The sequence below is a fragment of the Zalophus californianus genome, chromosome 3 (genome assembly GCF_009762305.2).
Source record: "Zalophus californianus isolate mZalCal1 chromosome 3, mZalCal1.pri.v2, whole genome shotgun sequence".
NCBI classification, from domain to species: Eukaryota; Metazoa; Chordata; class Mammalia; order Carnivora; family Otariidae; genus Zalophus; species Zalophus californianus.
Window position 1 is genome coordinate 5,726,004 of NC_045597.1, and position 23,094 is coordinate 5,749,097.

Sequence of the window (23,094 nt, forward strand, 5' to 3'; positions counted from 1 at the left end):
TATCAGTGAGGTCATATGATACATGTCTTTCTCTGATTGACTTGTTTCACTCAGCATAACACCCTCCAGTTCCATCCACGTCGTTGCAAATGGCAAGATCTCATTCCTTTTGATGGCTGCATAATATTCCATTGTGTATATATACCACATCTTCTTTAGCCATTCATCTGTCGATGAACAGCTTGGCTCTTTCCATAGTTTGGCTATTGTGGACATTGCTGCTATAAACATCGGGGTGCACGTGCCCCTTCGGATCCCTACATTTGTATCTTTGGGGTAAATACCCAGTAGTGCAATTGTTGGATCGTATGGTAGCTCTATTTTCAACTTTTTGGGGAACCTCCATACTGTTTTCCAGAGTGGCTGCACCAGCTTGCACTCCCACCAACAGTGTAGGAGGGTTCCCCTTTCTCCTGATCTTTTAAAATCTCTAACCAGCCAGAGCCTGAGGGTGGCTACCTAGAGCTCTCCAAACCAGCTTGTGCGAGAGGACTCTCCCCATGCCTTAGATCTCTTGAGTTCTGTCCTGAAACCATGTCTGTTCCCTGTCCTGTTCTCACAGAAGGCCATTTTTGCTGGTTGATGGTCTAATCTGATATATGCACCTCAAGCCTAAGGTACTAGCCAATCCTCAGGTGTTGTATTTGCATTTTAACAGAAGCACATTACAGACAATGAATTTAATCCAACAAATCTGGGCTTAATTTGGTAGGAGTTTCAGGCATCAAGACAGGACCTCAGAGGGAAAACCACATCTTGAGGCAAATGGGACTTTACATTTAATTAATTATATCACATAGGCACATGTCAAAGGTGGTTTAATTATTTGCTAACCATGGCACAGAAATAAAATGACCTGAGTCAAGTGTGTGAAACACCAGAATTATCCATATTTGGGCACCCTGATGGAAAAATCAGGCCATCACTTTTTTTCATACTTAAAATTTCTGTGACACTGGGGCGCCTGGGTGGCTCAGTCAGTTAAGCGTCTTCCTTCGGCTCAGTTCATGATCCTGGGGTCCTGGGATCGAGCCCTGCATGGGGGTCCCTGCTCAGTGGGGAGTCTGCTTCTCCCTCTCCCTCTCCCCCTGCCCCCTCCCCGTGCTCTCTCTCTCTCTCTCTCTCTCTCAAATAAATAAATAAAATCTTAAAAACAAAAAAACTTCTATGACATTAATTTCACCACTAACAATCCAGTAACAGCTTGGCCTGAGTGGATTTTATAATTATTTTTTCTTTTTTTTTTGTTTAACAGAAGAAGGTCCATTCCAAGAGGTACCGTAAGTTTGATGGGGAGAAGGAGGAGCCATCTATTAACACTTGAACATCTTTGTCCTCATTCTGACACCCTGAGCAGGTCACTCAACAGCATTTTTGAACGTCTCTTAGATAGGGGTAATTCAACAATGATACAAGATGTGCTTCCTGACCTCAGGTTGTTTCTGATCAAGCTAGGAAATTAAGCATACATATGAAAAACAACGTATGTGGCCTACAAAATATGTTCCGATGAATAAAGAAGATAGAATTTCTGGGAAATGTAGGAATGACTTAGTCATATGGAAAGTTAGCAAAGATCTCTGTAAAATTATATTCTTTTCCAGCAATTCTGCATGTACATCGTAGAAAATTTGGAAAATATGGAGTGGTTCATGGAACAACATGTGAAACAGTAGAAGTCCCATCCTCCAGTGACGTGACGAATTCTTTCCAGTCAAATAGCAAATTTACTGGGTATTTACATATGTGTGTGAGAGGTCATTGCGTTTTAGAGAATTGAGATGATATTACATAGGATGCTGTCATGCTTCTTTTCATTTATCATTAAATTATAAACTTTTCCCCCATGCCATATAACTTTTTCAGAAACACTGTCTCATATTTTTGCCCACATTGTCTGTTAGCATTACCTAAGCAGATAATGGGAGAAAATCCAGAGCCAACCACATATCATATTGGAAAGCACCAGCTATAGTTAAAACCATTCTTATTTAAGAAAGAAATATACTCAAAAACACACACAAACAATATTACAATAGAAAGGTGAGTGAACTCGAATGGAGTATACAAAAAAACACCAGGCAGACGGCATGTTGGAATATCACCTAAAGACTCAGGAGAAAACAGTATCTCTGAACATTATTAAACAGAACCCATAAGAAAGGCTTTCAAGTTTTTGAAATTCTTCCTAACAGTCATATTGTTTACAGTTGTTGCTTCTGAACTTTTTTAGCAAAAGATTCTTATTTGTCATACAAGGGTTCCCACTACAGAAAATTTGATAAAGGGCAGGCTTGGAGCTGGTCAACCACCAGTGGTCAAGAAAAAGTTCAGGCTTGGGTTCAGATCAGTAGCTGTAATCGTGAGCTCAGTCTGGCACTGTTATTTCCAGGAGATTAGAAATTACCCAACCTTCCTATTCCTTCCCGCCTTTTATAGGCAGTATGGATTTCTGGGGAAGGCCAGATTAAGGATTTCAACCATAATATTTGGAAATGTCCTCCTAAGCGTCCCTCCCAACTTAAAACAAAAAACAAGAGGATAGGGGAGTCAAAGTCTCTCTGCTGACAAAGTACAAACAGATTGGGATTTGCTTCCTGGTCCGCCCTCAGCTGTCCCTGAATGAATTCATAAAAGCCAAGGTTATATTATGCCCCGGCTTAACCTGTAACCCACACAGTGGATTATTATTATCTCTGTTGGACTCATAGGAAACTGAAGCTTGTTGGCACAGGTGGGCTGCTCGAGTCCAGTGGTCTCCTTATCAAGCCCAAGCTCTTCTCACGGCACAAAATGGGGACTCCATTTACGGATCCTTTCAAAAGTCATTTTAGGACAATTCTCTGAGTTTTACCATTTCTTTTTCTTATTGTTTGGGCAGATTAAAATATATATATATAGAGAGAGAGAGAGAGAGAGAAATTAGATTTCAAAACAAATCAAAAACTTATGTAAGGGAAAAGTCCCCAAAAGAAATATAATGCATTACCTTTGTGTGGTGACCCCTAGAGGGTGGGACAGAGTGGTTTATTTTTTATTATTTTTTTGTGTTTGCAAAATGTCTATTAATGAACTCATAATGGAAAAAAGAACAATGAGTTTGTTAAAAAGGAAGTATAGGTTAGTTAACTTTATTTCTCTGTCACGTGCACACACACAGAGTACATGCGGGAAGAAATACACATACATGCTAAGGATTTACAATTCATTTTTTTCCTCTAATTTTAAAAATTTCTTAGATTTTCTATAATGACCAAATAGTAGTTTTATAAGTGAAGAATATGATAAATGTCGTTTCTCAATGAAAAAAAAACTGCCTATTGTTTTCTCCCACATCTTATCTAGGATAAACCAGCATTGAAAACAATTGAACCAGACAATATCTCCTGCCAGCATTTATAGGATTTCTCTAGCCCAGAAGTAGGACTACACTGCATTAAATAACAGAGTCATCAGTTTTCGGAACTTTCTAAATGCCAGGCCCTGTTGGTATATGATCCAATAGTGTATATAATCCCTTTAATAATGCAACAGTCCTATTAGGTAAACTCAATTATGTATTTCTAGTCACGGACGAGGAAACCGAAGCCTCAAGTTGAGGTGTCTTTACCCAGTTGGTAGAGGCTGGCTGAGCAGTCTGTCCACAGACATAAAGTGGCCTTTCTTTAGAGAGAGCAAAAAGACAGCACAGAGCTGACCAAACACTTCCAGGATCCATGAAATAGACTTGCTCACAAGCCAGTGCACATTCCTCCCAAGCAACTGCATGGCTCACGATTGTAAGGGCAGGTGCCCCGGTGTCCACACAAAAGATGAGACCGTTTGCAAAATCTTAGTTCTTCCACGAATGAGAAGGAGGCGCTTGGTGCAAAGGAAACATGGAGAGTTCCAGCACCTGTACACCAGCTTGCATCCATAGTTTATTCCCTTCCAGGATAGAAATAACAACAAGTACATACATGGTTGTGTGTGTGTGTGTGTGTGTGTGTGTGTGTAATCTGTTTTCTTTTAATTAAAGAACCAAAATTTGACTTAGGGAGGGAATCACTGGTTGAATCACTAGCATCACTTCCTTCAGCATCTTGATAACGATTTAGAAAAGGAAAGGGAAATAGTCTCACAATGTTCTTTTCCATGGGAAAAAAAAAAAAAAAAATATATATATATATATATAGAGAGAGAGAGAGAGAGAGTACCAAAGACCTATTCAACTTGAATGTGAGAACCTTTCATTTTCTGACAAATACTCCACACTGGGAAGAATTCATAATCTTAACCAATTATTGATGAATCGAATTGGAAAGCTGTGTGAGGATGCCAACGTTGGGCATGAGCAACAAAACAAATGCCCTCACGTGCCTCTTTCCAACCAGGAGTCGCCACTCCTGGACTTGCTTGGAGCCGGGATGGTGGCTTGGTCACTCAGTTGTCCATTCATTCATTCATTCATTCATTCATTCAACAAAGACATGTAACCGCATTCTAAGATGTCGGGTATTGCCTGGAATACATTTGTGAACCAGCTAAAATTTCAGTCCTCTAAGAGTTTTTGTTCTAGGGGGTGAAGCCAGCAAGAAACGAACAAATAAAAATGTGAGACAAATTCAGGTAGGGGTCATGCTATGACACGAAATGAGGCAAGTTAAGAAGGGAAAGATGACAGATTTGAGGAAATGAGCTGTGGAAAGCTTGTGAGAAGAGAGGTCTCGGATGTGGGAGCTACGTTCGGATGCTCCGAGGCAGAACCAGCTCATGGGGTCACAAGGAGTGAGAAGGCGATGACCCACACCACCCCAACCCTGTGGGAGGGTCTCAGACAGGAGCAGGGCTGCCAGTCCCCGGATGCCTAGAGACACTTCCAATTGTCCCATCGGAGGCGGCGGTGCGAGGTGAGTGTTCCAGGCATCTAGCGGGTAGGGGCCGGGGAGGCTGTTCATCACCCTACAACACAGGTCAGCCCCAAACAAAGAATCAGCCAACCCAGGGTATCAGTAGTGCCCACAGTTTAGAAACGCTGTTCTAAATTCTCTTCTTCAGTCTTTCCCAGACTGCCCTGTCTTCCCTGTGATGAAGGAGGACTAAAATGAGCAGAGAATTTAGACAACAAACCAAAACAAGCTTTTGCCCCACGCTGTATACACCCCCTCAGGAGGAAGAACGATGGTTGAACTGACCATATATTCACTGTACTAAATGAATAAGAAGGTGCACCCTATCAAAGAAACATACAAAGAAAAGTTTCATATAGAATCACTGCTACCTTTATAAAACCTCTAGCTGCAGTATTAGGGAATATAAACAAGAACCCGTCTCAATTCCTTTTCCATTCTTTTTTTTTAACATTTTTATTTATTTACGTAACAGAGATAGCACAGGTAGGCAGAGCGGCAGGCAGAGAGAGAGGGAGAAGCAGGCTTCCCACTGAGCAGGGAGCCCAACGTGGGGCTCGATCCCAGGACCCCGGGATCATGACCTGAGCCACCCAGGCGCCCCTCCTTTTCTATTCTGAACCCTCCCCACATTGCCTGTCATTCCTTAGCGCCAGGACATAGCTTTGTCTCATAGGAGGCAGCACACCCTCTTCATTTCCAATTCGTTCCCTAAAAATTTGGCAGCAAACGGTGCCGTTACCATGAGCAGGAGTAGGAAGAGTAAAAGTCACAAGGTGAAGGTCAGGGAGAAAAGATGCAGCCACAGGGGCTAGATAGGAGATAGGAGTCAGCGGGCTGGGCGCTTGGGGGGCTGGGGGCGGGCAACCGCCCGCGAAGACCGTGTCGGACGTTGCACGGAGAATACGGAAGGAGACAGTAGAGAAAGTCAAAGGGTACAATTTCTAGTCTTCCTTAATACAGTTTTCCCAATACCTTTCAAGTGAAACGTGTTCATTTCTGCTACCAAGATGTCTAGGATTTGGTGGCATAAAGTTTTGGGGGACATGAGAAAGCCGTTTTTATTTTGGGCAAAATTATAGAAGATTCACGCAAAAGAGTGTGCGTCTGCACATCCCTGACCTCCCTCCACCTTCCCTGTGGTAAACCATTTTACCTGGCCCAAGTGTGTGCTCCCTTACAATCAGCGGGTTGTATTCTTCTTCAGGATTAAAGAGAAACAAGAAAACACTGGGTATCTTTTTCTCAGCCCTGGTCTTACAATCTCTTCATTCATCCATGGGTTCTGATTGCCATGCCTTTCCTCCCAACCCTCACCTCTTGTCTGTTTAAGAAGTGGAGACCTCAGGAGGGAAACGGAGAAAAGCCTGCAGGCCTAGAGAGTTCTCCTCTGTAAGCTGTAGGCACGCCAGTTAAGTAAAATCTCCTATACTGACTGGCACAGAAAGATGCTCCCATACCTATGGTCTAGCACAAATGTATAAAATCTCGGACATTTTTTTAATCTGCCTGAAAATTTAGATATTTATGATCACTGTGGTAATGCTGGGGATGATGTGCCTCTACTAGTTGTATTTCCCACCAAAGTACGTATCTAATTTGTGAAGACATTAAAAAGTAGAAGACACTGTGACCCACCGCCATAAGACCCCCCCCACCCCAAAACGGGATAGGTGACTATAGTGCGAACATCATTCCCGGGGAACCTAGTATTACGTATTTATGGGTGCATCTGCCTCGTTTCACGGCTCGTTAACAAGACGGTCCAAGAGGAAACTGCACTGTTATTGCTTCCTGCACGTACCTCTACGCCGTTGCACAGACACATATATCCCTGCACAAATAGCACTCAGTTCGGGTACGTTCGGAATCAGCCATCCATCTTACACGCTGATAAATGTCTCTCCACAGCACTGGGTAAATTTACATTGTCTAGAGGTAGGGGGAGCGGAGAGCACAGAAATAGAGGAGCGAAGGCTGTTCAGAGCCAGAAAAAGGCGTGTAGGATGGGCCTAGGGAGGCCCCGCGGTCACAAGAGGCGGGCCGGTGGCCGTGCAAAGGCCGGAGGCACATCTGCTGCAAGGTTTAAAGCTAGCCACGAATGGCTGGGAAAAGAGTTGATAAGGATCAAGTCTAGATCTTAACAGAGAGCTTAATCTTGCTTCTGTTTGGAATACACAGAGTTGGGGGAGGGGTTGGTGGTTTTTCTTTTTTTAGGGTGTGTGTGTGGTGTGTAAGTGTGCACCGGGGGAGCCGAAAGTTAATCATCCGAGTCGGCCCCGGCTTCCAGGGATCCTCTGGGCGGCCAGGAATCCCTGAGAAGATTCCAGGAAGGGGCTGGTGGGCGTGGCCCCGCGGGGCTGCCGCGGACCCGCCTCTGCTTTTCTTTTCCCAGCAGGATCTAAATTTGTCTCCATTGTTTCTTCTTCTTCTTCTTTTTTTTTTTTTTCCTCTCTCCTACTAAAAATGGGACTCGGGCCCAGTGAGGGACAACAATATCTTGACAGAGCGCTCTGATGGTCGGAGACGGGGTCATCGGCATTGTCCCAGCTCCATGTGCCGCAGAGATTACACCCGCGAGAACAAAAGAAGTGCGCCACCGCAGCGGGCCCAGCGGTAAACAAGGGGAACGTGACCCGCGGGCCGCGCGCCTTCCTGCGGGGGCGGGGGTCGGCGCTGGGAGTCGCCGCGGAAGAATGGCTCTTCTCGGACCCCACCTCCAGCGCCAGCGCCTGGCCGCGAAAAACAGAATCCCGAGAGCTGGGTTTTGCTCAGGCTCAGGCCCTGGGAGTGGGTTAAAGACGTCCAGAAGCTGCGCGAGCGGAAATTTAATCAACAGTCTCTTTGCACTAAAGGGTCCCCCCGTGGCCTCCGAGTTAATACAGCTTTACAGTAGTTCCATTATGACTTGGGGGGGCGGGGGGGGAACGGACTCCGCATATAATAGAGGACAGTGTAGTCCAAGATTTTTCATTTATGGGGGATATTAGACTTACTAAATCAATGGCACGCAAGTCAATGACCCAGATGATACATTTACTGTAGTTTAATACAGCAAAGCACTTTCCGGTCACAAACAGTGCTCTCCGCCCGGTTTCTAGCTCGGCGGTGGGCTGGGATGCTCCTGTCAGATCTCTCAGCACCTTTGCCAATATGAGTACCTCTGATTTTAAGAACCCATATCTTAAAATAATAATAATAAAAAATAAAAAATAAGCCAGCATAGCCATGGAAGTTAAAAAGTGTGCACTGTTTTTCTCTCAAAGATCCAGAGCAGGAAAATGGACCCACCCTGGAAGCCTTTCTGGGGTAGATTTTACAAGATAGAAAGAATGCAAATTATCCACAGCCTTGCTCAACTGGATCATACGCTTCAATAGCCTCTATCACTGCTGTAGCGTCTTGGGACATAAAGACAGGACACCAGGACTGGGGTTGACTCAGACATACCAACCGAGGCTCCCCATATCACGGTGGCGCCACAGCTGAGCACATCCCGGCCCCCTTTTCCCGTGTTTGCTGATGCTATCACTCCTGAAAGCAAGTTAGGCGTGGCAAGCCGCTCCCAAAGAGCTGATGGCAAATTGGTAAGTGGAGGACAATGGTGTGTACACTCTTCCCCAAAGTGAAAATCGTGAAATAAATTTTACTGTTGTTTTTGCAACGATTCAACTTTCATTGAACTTATTGTGCGATATAATTTATGATGCACTCGCAACAATGAGGTTGGCATCCAACATATGGGGGATTTGAAGAAAGGAATGAACGTGTGTGCAGAAGGTGGTGATAAGTGAGAGGCTAAAAGCTACCAAGATGTGCTTTTTCGTAATGTTATTACGGCTCATTTCAAAATCCCGTAATCAAATTTCCAATCTTCCTATCATTAATCACCTTTCCCAGATACCACGGAAGTAAAATACTTTACAATAATGGCCCTAGGTCGTTTTGCATCCACTCATCTCATGGGCCTGGGATAATATTATTTCCCTTTGATTTTTGCAGAAGTATGTGGAACCTGTCATCGTTAGGCATTTGGAAAGCACTTTGCAGCCTCTTGACAGTTGGTCTGTCTTTGAGCTCTAGAGGGGTATACAGAGGAACATGGGTCGGTGAGGCCCACGGCAAGCAGAGGACATGCTTCCAAAACACATCAAAGTACACATTAAGGTCATTTTACGTGGGTGTTGAAAGTTGAGAGATAATGTCAGAAGACAAATTTTACTGGTATCCTAAAATCAGAAATAAGTGGTTTAGTGGAACTCGGATTTGGGGAAACTGTACATCGGCCCCGGAGGGCTCAGATAGAGTTGTCTCTTTCTTCTTCCACCAAATTCGTCCCAGGACTCAGTGTTTTAGTTTTAAGAGGCAATGACAAATAGAAAAGTCAACTCTCAAACACTTAGGATTTATTATACATTAATATTCCCCTGATCTCAGGGTAAGAAAAGACTTTCTTAGGATAAAACCATGAAAGAAATGATAAAAGAAAAAAAAAACTGTTTATACTTTATCTGATGCTTGCACTGTACTAGAAAGTGTTGTATGTGCTTCACATATACCAACTGACCTAATCTCTCTAACAAATGTAGGAGGTATACTGTAAATGAACCCCACTTTGCGGCAGAGAAAACGGGCCATGGCAGAGGACACGACTTGCTCAAGATGCCATCGCGTATGAAGGACGAAGGCGGGATCCAGCCTAGGTCATCTGACTTTTGAGTATATACTGTAAGTTCTCTGGAACCCATGCCTGGACTTTATTTAAAAAATGTAAACATCGGGGTGCCTGGGTGGCTCAGTCAGTTGCATGTCTGCCTTCGGCTCAGGTCACGATCCCAGGTCCCTGGGATTGAGTCCCGCGTTGGGCTTCTTGCTCAGCGGGGGAGCTTGCTTCTCCCTCTACCTCTCCGCCCCGCTCGTGCTCTCTCTCTCAAATAAATAAAAGCTTTAAATTTTTTTTAAAAAATGTAAACATCTATAAAAATTTTTAAAAAGTAAACAAAAAAAATAAGAGAGCCAGTTAATATCCAGAGGGTCTGGATCAGCGGACCTTAACTCTGGCAACAGAATCACCGGGGAAGCTTAAAAAATGCCAAAGCTAGTACCCCAACCCAGCCGATTAAAGTGGAATCACTGGGGAGGAGCCTGACATTAGTACATTTATCAAAGCACCGCAGATGATTCTAATGTGCAGCCAAGGTTGAGGATGACTGAGAGATAAGGGGAAATTTATATCATCATTTTAACTTAAAAAAAAATAAAGAAGAACAATGAGCATCAGTAAATGAATCACAGAAAAATTTCAAGTGGTTGATGGCAAATGATTACTCTCATCACTGGTAAGCAGAGACATATGGTTTCAAACAATGGGACATCATTTTGTTCCTATCAAATTAACAAAAGGTTTTTAAAAAATTTTTGACAATGATGATGGTGATGATGATGTCCTTTTTTAGCAAAAGAAGCATATTAGGTCTATAACATGCTTCCTAGAAGTAGGTAATGAATATGGATTAAAACACCAAAATTGATTCCATTTCTCAGAATCTATCTTGAGGAAATAGAGATGGGCACATTCAGTCATGACAGCATGTCTGTAGCATTATTATCTATAGTGGCAAAAATGGAAACATTGTTCATGGCAAACATCAGGAGGGTGGACAAATACCTTATTGGTACATTGGTACTGTGGACTACAGCACTGAGGCATTTCAAAGTCCTCTTCGCGTACAGGAGATATGCCTATGGTGGGATATTATGTGAAGAAAAAAAGAGAGAGATAAAGCTAGACCCTGTAGATTTTCCAAACTGTATGTGCTTAAGTAAGTTACTAGACGGCAATAAGTGAAACACACACCATGGTTATCCCCAGGTTAACATTGTTTCTTATGATACCTGTAAATTACAATGGGTGACCACAAGGGTGAGAAGGAAACAAAGTCATTCAGACACTGATCGCGTCATTCTGCTGAGAGATCCTGCGCAATTCTGAGACCCATGGAGTACTGGTCCCAAATCTAAGGACCCGACATAGGATGCAGACATGCAGAGGTGGTGTTCACCGTGCCAAGACTCTTGGTGAAATAGTCACCTGCTTTAGGATTATGGGCCACTTGCAGCCACCTTTTTACTGGTGTCACGTTAGTGCTAAAGGGTAAGCAAACCTAGGCAGGTATTTTCCAACGTCTAAAGCAGAATCTGTTATTGGACCACATTAAACAACTTTTAACCTTATGCAAGTTATAAATGTAAGCCAATTAGCATACGTGAATCAACGCTGCATTCCCAAGTTGCATATTAATTCCATTTGTAGGTGAAAGTGTGTAAATTCTGGGCGCCTGGGTGGCTTAGTTGGTTGAGCGACTGCCTTCGGCTCAGGTCATGATCCTGGAGTCCCGGGATCGAGTCCCGCATCGGGCTCCCTGCTCAGCGGGGAGTCTGCTTCGCCCTCTGACCCTCCCCCCTCTCATGTGCTCTCTCTCTCATTCTCTCTCTCTCAAATAAATAAATAAAATCCTTAAAAATAAAAGAAAAGATAAAAGACAGTGTGTAAATTCTAAGATTTCATGATACATCAAACCTTCGGAGGCATGTTGCCCCTCCAGAAGACTCCTGTGTGTGGGGATCAGCTGACACTCATAACCTCTGCACGCTGAGTGTTTCGGTGACCGCTGTGCCAACTTCCAGAAAAGCCCAACTGTAAACAAGCAAAGAGAAGGAGAATTGTTCTGAGTTTAAGAGATGTAAGGAAATAATATGTATATGTGTGTGTGTGTGTGTAGAATTCTCATATTTTTTTGCTGAAATCCATCATTTAAAGACCCTTTCTTCCTAAAGTGCCATTTCCTCCCCGAGCCTGTCAGTAATAATACCCCATCAGGATTAACTAGACACCAGCACACAATTCAGTACATGGGATCAAGATCAAATGACTTTCACAGTGGGAACAAAATCATCCTCTCTTCAGCAGGAAGCTAGAGCAAAGGAAGCACAGAGTAAGAGTTCGGCGGAGACTCTACTTTTTGTATTTCTCCCACGTAAACAAGTGCCACAGTGAGAGGCAGCTAACAGCCATCAGGAGTAAGAGCCCGGAGGTAGCATGCTGCCACACCATCCTGCCCGCTGGTCCAACCACCTTTTCAGAACTGGGGTTCATTTGTACACCTCGCTGTGAGGACGCGGGAAGCTTTGGCGCTCCTGGCTGTGTCATGGCTCTATCGTGCTCCCCTGCACTTATTCGGTGCCCACAAAGCCGAAAGGACCCACAAAACAGTGTAGAAATGTCTTGGTGGGCAGCAGATCTGAGGGTATAAGAGAAACAAAGCCACTGGTCCTCACGGGAGATCCTTGCTTTTCCTACTTGAGGAAATGAGCAAAAAAGGAGGGCGAGCCCGTCTCTCCTGAGCAGTGGGGGCAACAGGTTGTAGACGTGTTTTGTTACAGGGAAGCTCATAATGCTGCCCAGCTGTGGGATGCACAGAACGACAGCAGAGGAGAAGCCTGACAAAGCGCATCTGGAGGCTGGCTGTTTGGTTAAAGATGTGATTGGATGGACATCTTGGCTATAAACATCAGGGTGCACATACCCCTTCGGATCCCTACATTTGTATCTTTGGGGTAATGAATGGATAAAGAAGATGTGATATATATAAATATACACAATAGAATATTATGCAGCTATCAAAAGGAATGAAATCTTGCCATTTGCAACGACGTGGGTGGAACTGGAGGGTGTTATGCTGAGTGAAAAAAGTCAATCAGAGAAAGACATGTATCATATGACCTCACTGATATGAGGAATTCTTAATCTCAGGAAACAAACGGAAGGTTGCTGGCATGGTGGGGGGTGGGAGGGGAGGGGTGGCTGGATGATAGACATGGGGGAGGGTATGTGCTACGGTGAGTGCTGTGGATTGTGCAAGACTGTTGAATCACAGACCTGTACCCCTGAAACAAATAATACATTATATGTTTAAAAAAAAAAAAGATAGCAGGAGGGGAAGAATGAAGGGGTGGGGAATCGGAGGGGGAGATAAACCATGAGAGACTGTGGACTCTGAGAAACAAACTGAGGGTTCTAGAGGGGAGGGGGTGGGGGGATGGGTTAGCCTGGTGATGAGTATTAAAGAGGGCACGTTCTGCGTGGAGCACTGGGTGTTATACGCAAGCAGTGAATCATGGAACACCACATCAAAAACTAATGATGTAATGTATGGTGATTAACATAACATAAAAAAAGATGTGATGTGTGCGGCTTGTAAGTGGCCTTCAGGGTTGAGCATAAACCAGTGGAAACATGCCTTGCGGGATCAAATCCCCACCTCATACGGTAACCTGTGATGCATGGGCTTCTCTGTGGTCAGAAATGGGGTCTGCATTTGGGAAAAGGCCAACGAAAGATAAAATCATGTCCCACCCTCAAGGAGCCTTGTTTACTTCAGGCTCAAAGGGAAAGCAGGGCTCCGCTTCTCCTCCTCAAGCCTGGCCCCACCCCCCACCTGCACTCCACACACCATCCAGCCCAACTGGGTTTGCTCGCTCTCGGCCTCGACCTTTGCGTACACCCAGCCTCTCCCTCTCTCTACCTTCTGGGCCGCCTGTGGAATCAGAGCACCTGCTCAAGCTGCTTCTTTTACAGTTAAGATCTTTCCTTCAGGCCACAACCCTTCTTTTTCCCAGCCTACCTCCCCTTCCCTTCACAGCCAAGCCCCGACGGAATACTCGGGCCCTGCCTGCCTCAGCTCTCGCATTCTGTCTGCAACCTTAAGCAATTAATCTGTCCCTACCAGTCGGCCACATTGGCTCTCGCAAGGCAGCCTCCTGGCTGTCACCTGAACGGACTCTAATGTCTGCCCTCAGCACTGTACTTAGTAAATGAGATGTCGTATGTTCTCAGTGTAGGCTCTCATCTCTAGCCTCAAGGCCACGAGAGCTACCTAACTGGGTCACTTGGTTTCCAAGTTCATACTTCCATAATCCGTTCTCCAGGCTTCTGCCGAATGATCTTCCCAAACCACAGCCCAGTCATCAAAATCTTTCAGTGAGTCCTCACTGTCAAAAGATAACATAAAATGTTGTTGGCGCATGTCTGGGGCACCTGGGTGGCTCAGTCAGTTGAGCATTTGACTCATGGTTTTGGCTCAGATGGATGAGCTTGGGGTCCTGGGATCAAGCCCCGCATCGGGCTCTGCGCTCTGTGCAGAGTCTGCTTGGGATTCTCTCTCTCTCCCTCTTCCTCTGCCCTTCCCCACCCCCCAAAATAAATAAATAAATAAATAAAATCTTGAAAAAAAATGTTGGTGGTGCACATCTACTCGATGCAGTGAGTGCTGCATTGTGCCAGGTATTTTTTTTTAAGATTTTATTTATTTGAGAGAGAGAGAGCATGAGTGGGGGAGAGGGGGAGAGGGAGAGGGAGAAGCTGACTCCCTACTGAGCAGGGAGCCCGATGCAGAACTCGATCCCAGGACCTGAGATCATGACCCGAGCCGAAGGCAGACGCTTAACCAGCTGAGCCACCCAGGCGCCCCTGCACTGGACCAGGTACTGTGTCGGTGCCAGGGCACAAGGGAATAAACAGACATAATCCTTGTCCTGTGGAGCTTACAGTCAGAATGAGACAATGAAAGAGCAAGTGAAGTGACGAATGATCTGTTTTCAAACTGCCATGAGGGTGACCAAGGAAACAAATCTCATTATAGAAATTAAAAGGATGGGGAAACTATTTTGGATAGGGAGGCATGGAAAAGGTAGCATTAAGACAAAGCAGAATTAAGATCCAGCTGAGGATTCGGGGAGCACATGATCCAGGAGCATCTAAGGCCCTGATTCAGGACAGTGCTTGGCATGCCTAAAAAAGGGCAAGAGGGTTGGGGCGCCTGGGTGGTTCAGTCGATTAAGCATCCAACTCTTGTTTTCGGCTCAGGTCATGATCTCAGGGTCATGAGAAGGAGCCCCTCAAAGGGCTCTGTGCTAAGCATGGAGCCCGCTTGGGATTTCTCTCTCTTTCTCCTTCTGCCCCGCCCCGCTGCCGTGCGCGTGCTCTCTCTCAAAATTTTTTTAAAAATAAAAAAATAAAGAGAAGGGCAATAAGGTCAAGCTGGCTGGACAGCAAGAAGAAAAGAGGCAAGAAAGAAGGTTGTTGAAGTAGGCAAGGGCAAATCCTGCCTGGTCTTACAGGCCAGATCAAGGAATGTGGGTTTTATTATAAGCACGATGGAAAGCTTTTGAAGCATATTAAGCAAGGGAGACACAATCTAATTTTGTTTTTGAAGCAAATTTCTGGCTGCATAGTGACAAATGAAATGTGGAGCAGAGAGGAAGCTTGTTAAAAATTTTTGCGATTGTCCAGGCCAGTGACAATGGCGGTGGAAGTGAGGAAGCATGCAGAGGTAGGGGTGTGGGGCTGCCCCGCTGAGCAGAAGGGAAGGAGGACACCAGAGTTGCTCAGCCTAGCAGCCTAGTGGGTGGGGCGCCATCACTGAGATGAGGAAGATGGAGACGAACAGATCTGGGGGAGAATTAGGAGTTCAGCCTCAGATATGTTAACTTTGGGATGTGTAGTTAGAGACGTACTGTAGATCATTAGAAATATGAGTCAGAGGAACTATCCAGCTGAATACGTAAGTCATCCATACAGGAATTGTATTTATAGCCATGGGGATGGATGAAATCATCCAGCAAGAGGGTGGCAAGTGAGAAGAGTGTGCAGAACAAAGAAGCCCCAAGTATTTGAGGTGCAATAGAGGAAGGGGTGCCCAAAAGAGGAGAAAAGAAGGTGCCAACGAGAGAAGAAAACAGGAAAAGGGGGCGCGAGAGAGGCCAAATGAAGGCAATGTTTCAAGAAATAGGAATAAGCCAGTACGTCCGTAGATGAGGGTTGAAAATTAATCATTGAAATGGGAAGAGAGGTGATGAGTAAAAGCATCTGGAAACATATAGCTAAATGACTAGATAATTCAGGCGGGCAGAGCTGCAACCAGCAAGTTACACAGGAAACATACAGACCCTCACAATTAATCAAAGACGTAAACATCGATGTAAAGCCTTTTTGCCAATAAATTAATAAATCAGATTTTTACAGTTATAATAACAAGACAAATACCATATGATTTCACTCATATGTGGAATTTAAGAATCAAAGAAAAAGAACAGACAAACAAAAAAGCCGACCCTTGAATATGGAGAACAAACTGGTGGTTGCTAGAGGGGAGCGGGGCGGAGGTTGGATGAGCTAGGTGATGGGGACCAAGGGTGCACTTAACGTGATGAGCACTGAGTACAGATAGAATTGTTGAATCATTGTATTGTACACCTGAAACTAATATAACACTGTATGTTCTTTATATTTCAATAAAAAGAAGTCTTTATAATAACAAAATGTCAACCAAAGTGTAACAAGCTTGGTATTCTATATATTGTTCCGGACATTATACACAGATGGAACACTTTCAAAGAAAAATAATTTGGCAGCATATATATCAAGAACTTTGTCCCAAGAGTTGCACTTATAGGAGTCTGGCTTAAAAAATTAACCTAAAATACTTGCACGCCCCAGGTTGTTCACTGCAGTATTATTTATAAAACTAAAAAAAAAACAGGAAAAAATTAGATATCCCCAAATATTGAAATAGGTAAATTACAGCATATTTCCTTAAAGAAATAATATGCAGACTAGAATATAAAACATGTTTATGATATAGGGGGAAGTAAAAAACAGACAAAAGATATATTTAAACTCTGATTATAACGTAAAAGTTTATCTGCACTTAAGGAAAAGCACCTAGAAAGAAAGGCACTCAGAAAAACTGGGAGTAGTTTTCTAAGGCAGGTGGAATTATAGCTGATTATTCCCTCTATTTTCTGTATCAGCTGTAAGGTGGTTTGTATAACTTTCATAATAAAGAAGATCTTATCAAATATTTTGGGCAATATTATTCTCTTTTGGCCATATGGACAACAATTCTGTCATGAATATCATTTTGAATAAAAAAGAAAAATATTAATATTTATGATCTTTATATCATGGGTGTGGGATTTTTTTTTTTTTAATGAATGCAAGACTACGTGTGCTGACATATTTATCTTGAGACCCAAGTTCCTTGGTTTATTTCATTTATAAATATGTACCTTAGTGAGTTGTTGTAAAATGTGCTCTGAATCATGCTTGGCTAGCAGTTGACAATCTCTCGAAAGATCTTTACTTTCAGGGTTTATTCCATTCCTACTTTGCCAAGTCACCAGTGTCTGAGGCAGCTGCCTACTCCGCGAAACCCCTCAGTTCTTTGAAAATCAAGACCCCCAGACTCCTTGGGACAGAAGCAGAGTCCCTACTAAGTAAATATTTTCAGAGCACGGGGGCCAAGAAGCTGTCAGCCTCTACCTGAACCCACATTCCCAGAGCAAGGATTAAGGTGACAGACGGATGGTTTTTCCAGTTTTAGTGAAGGATCGGGGCTGGGGAAGCAGAGAGGGGCCTTTCTCGATCTCATATTCAAAAGGACACACATCAGGTTCTGGTGAAGCTTTTCTGAGAGACAGTCCATCCAATCATTGTTTTTAAAAAAAATAAGAGAAAGAACAGGAAAATAAATAAAAAAGGATGAAGAAGGTGGAAGAAAAATTAAAATACTTTTAAACAATGACTGCAAATTATCCAAATCAATCCCCAAGTTTAATTTTGGTGAAGAAAAATGTAATAATGTCAAATAAATTTACCCTCATTTCTCACAACAGAAAACTGGAGGGGAGGGGGAGGGGAGAAGCCTGAAAGAAATGCTGGATGTGCCATGTGTGAATTAGTCAGGCACAGGAGAGAAACTGAGGCACGCGAGAAAAAGTGAGGCACGGCTCAGGGAACTTGCAGAGAGCAGAAAGGAAATCTATAATCTTCAAGTCTGATCTCCAGATAGAATAACAGGTTTCTTCTACGTTCAAGTTAGGATGCAACATAGGATTGAAAACCTTTATGTGTAACTCTTTTCTAAGCACAAACACTGTAATGCAATTTTAAAAACATGCTTTCTCCAAGGTGAAGACTGACTGGCTCATTGAAGAGAGCACCCCCCCCCAAAAAAAACTCTGATTGAAGCTAAAAATGACATAAATCACATAGAACTATAATTTGCAAATTCATTGTGTGAAGTAATTAATCAAAGCATGGCTGAGTTTTAGGAGTTGGGACTTTGATCTGACAAGTGGAAGAAATACAGTGAAACTAGTTGGGATCAGGCTGTAACGTTAGGACTTAAATGGTTTTCCATGCTAGTCACAAATTTAATTACTTCTTTTTTTTTCCCACTGACAGTGCCAAATTAAAATAAATGGACCACGTCGAGACAAATCTCGGGTGCATGTAGTGCTTAAGAATATATTGTTCCTGATATAGGAATAGCTCTAAAGCCATGAAGAAGTTTGCTCCTTCAGCGTCCTAAGTGGTGAAGGGGTGGAGGGAGGGGTCAGATGAGCCATGGAGGAAAGCAACCAGCCAAGCCCGAACCAACGTCCGTGGACTGCTTGGGGGAGCTGGGAGTTTTGCTTGTCGTACGCTCTCTCGATGCATGTGGGTGTGAAGGTTTTAGAAGAAAAGACAGCCGGGGGAAGTGAAATAGACAAATGCCCTGTGGTCACACCGTGTCCTGGGCTAATTCCTTTCTAAGTGCAGGTAAATTGTTCTATATTTAGTGACAACAATCGACTCTATTACGAATTAATGAGGGGTCGGAAGCTTGATTGGAGATTGTCTGCCCACACATTTACCATCATCATAAAACAACAACAACAACAGAATAGACTGCTCATATCTTGAAGCAAGGAGGTATCTGAAGACATCAGGCTGGGGAGCTCTAGAAGCCTTGCCCCGGCCACACCATTTCCAGGAGTCCTTTGAGGATTTCCCTTCCAGCTCCCCGGCCCTCTGGTGAACTCCTGGTCAGCGTTCTCACTTTGCCAGAATCCGTCACGGAGAGAGTTCTCATGTCACCCGACCTTCTTGTTTTTAAATTCCCGGTTTCCTAGTATTTTCCCAAGACACATTGTATCTCATTAGAATGACCTGGAAAGTCGCCGTGGTCTAGGGCAGAGGTAAACAGGAAGAGAGCTGCCCCCTCAAACCGGGGCCTGCTGCCCTCGTGCTATTCAGGCTTGGGAAGCAGAGATAAGCCGGTGCGTAGGAACAGTCATGAGTATGTGACAGTTTGACCAGCTCACCGGAGGGGTTCAGCAAACGTTTCAAACGGGCTTCCTGCCGAGGCCACACTTCATGAGAAAACTGTATGAGGGTCTGTGTGTCCGTCACGCACAGCACCGCTGAAGAGCACGGCCAGAGCCCAGCACCTCCCTCTCCAGTCCACCACAGAGGCTGCTTCCAGCTTTCCGGTTTTCCACAAACCTCCTCTGACCCTTGGTCTCAGTCGTTCGCCTCCCCTCCTTCACGAGCACATGGGTGGATGGGGAGAGCCCCTCTCCCCGGCTTCTCACCCCTGAGCCAGACAACCGACGGACAAGGGCACCTGTCTGCCAAGAATCCCAGGTGCTCCAATCCTCCAGACTTTGGTCCTTCCTGTGTCTTCAAGACCTCGCCTCGTTCAACCAGTTCCTGAAGGCCGTTGCATTCACCAGAGACCTGCTAGGCCCCTTGTGTCATCTCTGTGAAAAGACAATTATCAAAAGGCACCACTTCCTCTGGACTACACCTCTGGGTGCTACACCAAGGCTGGATCTCAGCCCCAGGGTGACCCCTCCCCATGCAGCCCTGCCCTCTCCCTGCCATCATCAACATGGCCACTTCTGCTGTTCCTTCCAACCCCAGTGTTCAACTGGGTTCACGCCAGTTAGTTTTTAAAAATGTAAAGAAAGAGAGGAAGGTAAGGAGACCCAATGTCAAAATCTTCTCCTCTAGCAAATTCCTATTTCTCATACACGAATTTTCTGGAAGTGTGGTCTATATGTGTCACCTTGTATTTGATCTTGAGTCTACTAAAATCTTTTACCTGGTTTCTTGGCTGAAATCATTGTCATAAAAATCTGTTTTGTTCTTTGTCACCATTGGTGTGCTGTGGTGTGGTTGGCCACTCCCTCTTCTCAAGGTTTCCATACCATCCCCCCCAAGAAAAACCACCCTTGGTTTCCCTTCTATCTCTCTGACTACTCCTTCTGAGCACACTTCTGCCAGCCCTTTGAATACTGACGTCTTTCCAGTTACTGTCCAGAAGTGTTTTCTCTTCTCACTCCAATACTCTCACTGGTTGGTCCCATTCATTCCAAGAATTTTAACAACTCTATCTCTTCCAATGACTATCCAGCCAAAGAGCTCCTGAACTTCAAATCTGCAGAGCCAATTGCCCAATGGACAGCTCTACTTGGATGGCCAACTAGCTCTCACAATCAACAAATCTCAATATGAAACTTATTATAGCTCAGTGAGGAATATAACTAGGAACTCAGGTGCCCTTGCCAGGGACTAGGGCCGCACCCCTGATCCTTTGCTGTTCCTTTCCATCTGCCTACAGGCTGATCGACAAGCCGTATGCATTCTGTTTGCTAAGTGACTCTCAACTCCAGCCAGTGGTATGCTTATGCTCACTACCTTCCCTCCAGAATTCTAAGTGTCTTAACCATTTTTCCGACCTCTCCTTCTTGCCCATTTCTATTCCACCTTCTAGAATTATCTTTCTAAAGTGCAAGTATGACTTTGCCCTCGACTGCATAAAATCCCTTAGCTGCTCCTTGTTACTCAAATACACAATCTAAAACTCTTTATGGTGGTGTATATGGCCCTGTATAACCTAGTATCTGTTTTCTCTGTCCTCATCTCTCAATATCACCTATGTGAACTTCCTCTGGTTTCTAGAGCACATATTACCTCTACCATTCTGCATAATGTTCCATCGGCCTAGGACGTCAGCTGTCTGACCCTCCACCCAACCACTATGTAGCTCTAGTCCCTGCTTCTCCTTCACAGTTGAACCTGGCCAACACTTCCACTGGAAAACTTTCACCGACCCCCAGCACCCAACCACCTCTAGGTCTGGGATAAGTACTGAACAAATTAAGGAAAATTATTGAGTCACATAAATATGAATTCAAAGGAGATTCTAGCTTTAATAATGTGAGATGCAGGGCTCCATTCTCCCCACATTTCAGCAATGCTTCTCTCCGGCATGGACTTCATTCTTGTGTGAGCTTTCTTCGGGAGGCAGGAATAATGCCAAGCCTGCATTGTCACTGCCTGCTGTCCCAAGGGATTAATAACAAGAGTAGAAGAATGGAATATCAGGAGGGCAGGGAAGTAAGTAAAAGTACTATAGTAGGCCAGGCAAGTATCACTTAAGCCTAGTAAATGATGGCAAAATGTATTCTACATGAGCTCCTAGATCATTCTTGAAGCCATCTCTCATCACTCCCAGCCTAAAATGACCATTCTTTTCTACCAATCATTAGATGGTTTTGGGAGTTACCATGGACTGGGTGACAAGCACTGGGAACACACCATTAAATAAGACATGATTTGTCTCCACAGAATCTGGATAGACTAAAGTCTATCTAGTCTAGTCTAGTCTAAATAGTGAGCAGGGACAATACGAGGGGCCAGTTGTTACAATGAAGGAGCGCTAGATGCTACGGAAGTCCATGGGAGGAGCGGAATCCAGCTTTGCGGGTAGAGCTGAGGTTGGAACCACGCATGGAGGGCCATTTACACCTGTTCCAGGGGTTGGAGTTTATCCAAAGGGAAGTCAACGAAGAGCTTTAGGACCAGAAGACAGACAAGTCAACTGAGATGAAGAAAGAGGTAGGACTGCCATGGCTTCAGCCAAGGATGGCGAGCGTAGGGATGGGGATGAGGGGAGAGACTGGAATGCTGCCTAGAAGAGAATAGAGGATTTGGGGGCGATTTAGAAGTGAATAGAGAAGGAGAGAAAAGAATTAAGAACGATTCTCCAGTGATTCTATCGAGTTATTTACTGAGCTCAGGGAGACGCTGTGGGGCAAGTTGCCTGTAATCCTTACAGTAGGACGAACAATCATGGTCCTTGATATACTGCACCCATAAAGAAAGAATAAGGGAATCAGCTTCCCTTACACCAGAAAAAATATATCCTGATAGTGACAGTGACATCTCTGTTATACTTCTATGAGTCTACTAAGGAGGACAATTAGGAGAACAGACTACCAAAGAAGCAACAGAGATTCTACCTTGAGAATTCTCCAAGTGGGACTGGAAAAACCACATGTGTTGAGTGGTGAGGCAGAGTTGTGTCTAGCCATTAGACCACTGTATGTATGTATGTATGTATGTATGTATGTATTTTTAAAGATTTATTTATTTATTTGAGAGAGAGAGAGAGAGAGCATGAACAGGAGGGGCAGAGGGAGAGGGAGAGACAATCCATGCAGAGCCCGACGTGGGGCTCAGTCTCACGACCTTGAGATCATGACTTGAACCAAAACCAAGAGTGGGTCCCTCATCCGACTGAGCCACCCAGGCGCCCCAAGTCATTGTTTTTAAAAAATTGCTTTTCTAGACTGTTTGACTCAACAACTTCACAATTACATCGAATGGCAGAGACGCTCGATGTGCTCTTTTGATCTTTGAAGGGTTTAATTTTCACTCTAATTCATTCCAGAATAGTTTTCTTCATATCCAGAATCATCTTCTTAGGAACTGAAACTCAAATTTATCAATTTTGCCTTGCCGGCTAGCACATTAATGAAGAAAAGTAAAAACTATAAATAGTCTTGATGATGATAAGAAATCAGTTCGAATACCACAATGAACGCTTTTCACTTAAGCATGGTAATTTCTTTCTTTCTTTCTTTTTTTTTTTTTAGGTCTCAGAATCCTGAAACTCAGGATAAAACTTTCGTTCATAAAATGCCCAGAAAACTGCCTGTGCTGTAAGAAACCAAAGATAGCAGTGAGGTCAACATGAAGCTGAAGAAAGATTACTTGTCTGAAGACTAAAAATAAAATTGAAATGGACCCAGAGAAGGAGTAAATAAAAAGTATCATTTAAAGGTAACTAAGTTCCGTCTCTTAACCTAACCCGGTTGAGTCACTATTCCCTCTTCTCTTCAAAAGAAAATCTACTTAAGAAAAAGGTCTTAGTGGTAGCTCTGCTGTTTTCGGTCAGGCTGCCAGTTAGGTATAAATGAAAAATGTATTTGTTCAAGTTCTATAAATTGGGGGGAAAATTGGGGCGATGGG

General features: G+C 44.1%; 1 long non-coding RNA gene across 2 annotated transcripts; it reads left to right on the forward strand.

Moving 5' to 3' along the window:
• The first annotated feature begins 7,308 nt into the window (after window positions 1-7,308).
• Window positions 7,309-22,834, forward strand: LOC113920702. Of its 2 annotated transcripts, XR_003519350.2 has the most exons (4): window positions 7,309-7,505; window positions 8,156-8,476; window positions 9,479-9,617; window positions 22,719-22,834. It is a non-coding gene; the product is annotated as an uncharacterized LOC113920702 (long non-coding RNA). The 2 variants fall into 2 exon arrangements; XR_003519349.2 differs by lacking the exon at window positions 22,719-22,834 and having other exon boundaries at window positions 9,479-9,742.
• The last annotated feature ends 260 nt before the right edge of the window (window positions 22,835-23,094 follow it).